Source organism: Salvia hispanica, unplaced genomic scaffold (assembly GCF_023119035.1).
Source record: "Salvia hispanica cultivar TCC Black 2014 unplaced genomic scaffold, UniMelb_Shisp_WGS_1.0 HiC_scaffold_55, whole genome shotgun sequence".
Lineage (NCBI taxonomy): Eukaryota > Viridiplantae > Streptophyta > Magnoliopsida > Lamiales > Lamiaceae > Salvia > Salvia hispanica.
The window spans coordinates 28,727-33,320 of NW_025952300.1; positions in this window are offsets into that span (position 1 = coordinate 28,727).

Here is a 4,594-nt window from a genome sequence, read left to right on the forward strand (position 1 = left end):
GAGAATCTGATCGAGGAAAGCGCGTACGTAACGCAGAACCATGGTACGCAGACCTGGCAAATTACTTGGTCACGGGAGAGGTGCCAAGTTCAGAGGAAGCCTCCCGGGCCCAGAAGATGAAGCTTAAAAGCGAAGCCAAATATTACTTCTGGGATGATCCTTATCTTTGGAAGATGTGTGCAGATCAGATAATTCGACGTTGCATTCCTGAATGGGAACAAAGAGATGTACTCCATCATTGTCACTCCTTGGCGTGTGGAGGGCATTTCGGACCAAGGAGAACCGCAAGGAAAGTTCTAGACAGTGGATTCTACTGGCCTACATTGAACAAGGATGCCTTTGAATACTGTCAATGCTGCGAAAGGTGTCAACAGACAGGGGGAATCTCGAGACGAGATGAGATGCCCCAAGTGCCCATAGTGATCTGCGAAATTTTCGATGTTTGGGGGATGGATTTTATGGGCCCATTTCCGTCGTCGTACGGAAATGCTTACATATTGGTCGCTGTAGACTACGTTTCCAAATGGATAGAGGCGAAGGCTACGCCCACTTGTGAGTCTAAAGAGGTGGCCAAGTTTCTGAAGTCAAACATTTTCAGCAGATATGGAGTTCCTAGAGCGATTATCTCAGATCAAGGAACACACTTCTGCAACCGCACTATAGAAGCGCTCATGAGGAAATACGGCGTGCATCATAGATTGTCTACACCATATCACCCCCAATCGAATGGGCAAGCTGAAGTCTCTAATAGGGAGATAAAGAGTATTTTGGAAAAATCAGTTAACACCACAAGGAAGGATTGGAGTAAACGCCTTGACGATGCTTTGTGGGCGTATAGAACTGCTTACAAGACACCAATCGGGATGTCACCTTATAGGTTGGTGTTTGGGAAAATGTGTCACTTACCCGTGGAAGTGGAGCACAAGGCATACTGGGCCATTAAGGAAATGAATATGAAGTCTGTGGCATGTGAAGAAGAAAGGAAGCTGCAATTACAGGAGCTGGAGGAACTACGGCTAGAGGCATTCGATTCAGCAATGTGGTACAAGGAAAGAACGAAGCTCTGGCACGACAAGAACCTCCGGGTCAAGGAACTTCAGGTGGGGCAGAAAGTACTTCTATTTCAGTCCAGACTCAAGCTAATGCCAGGGAAGTTGAAGTCAAAGTGGGTAGGTCCATATACCATCGTTGGCCTCCGCGCACACGGAGCAGTGGAAATCCAGGGAAGTGCTCCTAACTCGGTCCCTTTTCTTGTTAATGGCCATAGATTGAAAGTCTATAGGGATAATTCTGAGCTATGCGTAGTGGAGGAAATACCACTACGTGCGCTCTCAGTTATCACTTAGCCAGACAAAGGAATATTCTCGATGAACTCCTGGGTCAAGGGAAATGTTATGTTTTTACACACTGATCCAGGGGATTCGAGAATATTCAAAGGTAATTGTACATAGTTTAATTGCTTTAGAAGACAAAGAAAATCCAAACAAAATAAAAATTCAAAAATTTCCAAAAATATTTTCGAAGACCCAAACTCAAAGGGGATTTATGTCTCGTACTTTAACCTTGACCCAGGAGTCTGGGGTCTTCATATTTTTTTAGGTCGCGGTCAAGGGAATCAATTAGAGGAAGAGTGCATGAAGGAGCAGTTGAGGAGGGAAGTTATAATTTGAAATTCAAAATGCCGACAATTATGGAGGAGTACGGTCGCTGATGTCATGCCTGCAACCGTCTCTCTCTTCTGTGTAAAAGATGCGAACCGACCTTCTCTCTCCACATAATAATTTCACAACTTGCTCCTCCCTCTCTCTACTGTCATTCTCTCTCTAAGCTTACAAACCCTAACCAAATCGGCCGAGTTTTTGTTTGAATTGCAGATCTGAGTAATGGAATCCACTAATCCCGCCGGAAATTCTCCACAAATAGTCTACGACCCGGCCTTGCTGGCCGATCTGACGCAGAAGGTAGGGTGCGTCGAAAAGGCGAAGGAGGTCTACGCCCTATTCTTTGCCAATATGATGCCATCCGCGGCGATCACTGTGCCGACGTCGGTACCAGACGATTCGTCAGCCCGACCTTCCGTCTCTCATGAGAAAGCGCTGCAAGGAGAGGCGGAAGCGTGTAGATCTGAACCGACAAACACAGAAATAGTCCCAGAGGAGGCGGATGATGTCGGAGGTAGGCAAAAGGACGGCGGAAAAAGGGACGGAAAGGAAGGCGGGGACGGTGACGATACAGAGACAGGTAATTTTGAGAACCCTAATCTTGAGGGTGACGAGACAGAGATAGGAAAATTCGAGGACCCTAATCTTGAGGGTGATAAGGGGAAGGAAGGGGGTACCCCTGCCGACGAGGAGGGTACTCTACTCGATATTGGGGGGGGAAGCCCCGTTTACATTGAGGGGGCAACCCCGATGGTTGAAGGTGAGGGGGCAACCCCTGAGAAGTTTGAGGATGCTGCGGAGATGCAGCAGACTGATGTACAGGAGCCCGACGTGGAGGGGCTCCATTTAATTGTGGATTTGGTAGATGAACCGGAAGAGAAAGATGAGCCCGCTGTAGACGAAAGGGCTGAGCGAAGGCGCACCAGGAGAAGCTTACTGGATGAAGTTGACGAAGTGGCACAAGAGGACTCAACGGCTGAGGAGAGCCGTCTGGAAAACGAGAAGAAACAGAAAGGGAAAGGCCATGCAACTACCCGATCGAGGAAAGCTACCTCCGTCAAGGAGGTCGAGGAACCTTTTTCCCCAGTGGTCGAGGAACCCTCCACGGAGCATCAAGACGAACAGACTCCCCTGCCGGAGTCTGACTCTGAGGAAGTGGAGGAGGAGCCTATCGCTGGACGCCCGAAGGTGTTGTTAACGAAAAAATTGTTGCAAGCTATGAGGAAGTTCGACGATCCGAAGAGGGCCGCTATTTACAAGGAAAGGTGTGGCACGGGAAAGATGACGAAGTCTGGGAAGCAATATCGGCCGAAGGAACTAGTAAAGATTGCAAGCGACGAAGAGTTCTGTGCTTGCATTTCCTCAATTGGTTTTGAGTGGCTGCTGCAGCATAGCAGAGTAAAGGTTCCGGTGGATCTGGCGAGGGAGTTTTTCTCCACCTTTCGGTTTAAAAACACTACTGACTTGGATGCAGACTCCATTACCTTCCGGATGTTCAACGAAGAACATGAGATTAGCATCAGAGAATGGTCACTCCGTATGGGGGTGCTCACTCCAGAGGAGGATGATGAAGGGGAGTGGAACGAGAGGATGATTGGGCTACCAAAGCACACACCCGGTTTCAATGTGCAGTCAGCATGGGAGTCGCTCACTCACTCTCAAGCGGGTGCATTCAAGTCAAGCTACTCGAAGGCCTCTCATATCCAAGACCGCATCCTTCGTTTCGCCCAAACTTTTATCAGCTACAATCTGATGGGGACAGCAAATGCCGCTCTTACAACCACCGACCTATATTTCACTTGGTGCATGGCCAATGGCATCAAGGTACATTTGGGATATTGGCTGGCTCAGGCCTGTCACCAGATGACGAGCAATCCCTCACGCCACATGTATACTTGCCACCTCATCGGCGCCTACCTGCAACGAAACATTGAGGTGAAGATCGCCGAGCTTGCTCCCGAGGTCGTGATGTGCGACCGCCCAGAGGTTTTCAGCGTAGACTACTTCTTCAACAAGGGCTTGTTGCAAACTCAAGGCAACAAGACTTACTTCTATTCGCTGGGAGATAAAGCGAAGGCGGAGCCGGAGGAAGCTGAGGAGGCCATGCCAAGTGAAGAGGTGGAAGAGCTTAGGAAGGAGGTGCAGGACATGAAAAAGGAAATGCAACTGATGAAAAAGGAGATGATGAAGGAACTCGGGGGAATACGGAAGGAACTCAATGGGAGTCGGGAAGAAGTAAAAGTTCTGAGCAGCAACGTAGCAGATTTGGCCACGAAATGTGCCAAACAAAGTGAAAGAGTGGCGGAAGCTGTGGAGATATCTACGCGGATGTTGAAATGGCTGCATCAGACGCTTCCCTTGACCCAGTCGAAGTCGACTCCTGGGTCAAGTGGCGAGGCACAGAAGATCATCCACAGCAGTCCCTCGATCAAGCCATTCCAGCAGTTGACCACCCCGACTATTCCCGAGAAAGTTCCAAATCCACCGAGGACGAAAATGCTAATGAGGAAACCAGGACTCGATCAAGCTGCAGAAGGAAAGGAAGAGCTGGAGCAACCAGCGAAGAAGAAAGTGAAAACAAACCGCCCCAGTGTTCCACCACCGTCTGGCTCTCGCGGGAGCCAGCCCCAGAAATGAGCAATTTCCCCAGACCAAGTAAATTTTAGTTTTTGTGTTTCTTTTTCTGTGTTTTATTTCCATGCGTTGCTGTGTTTTATGCTATCTTCTCCCACTTAGCCCAATGCTTGGTCTAAGTGTGAGAAGTTCTATGTTTTCTGTTGGTTTATTCTTCTCCCACTTAGCCCGTTGCTCGGTCTAAGTGTGAGAAGTGAAATTGTTGTTTAATTCTGCATTGAATTCTCTGTTTTCCCCCCTTCACGACGATGGCTTGAGGACAAGCTTGAGTGAAGTGGGAGGGGGAGAGGAATCAATGC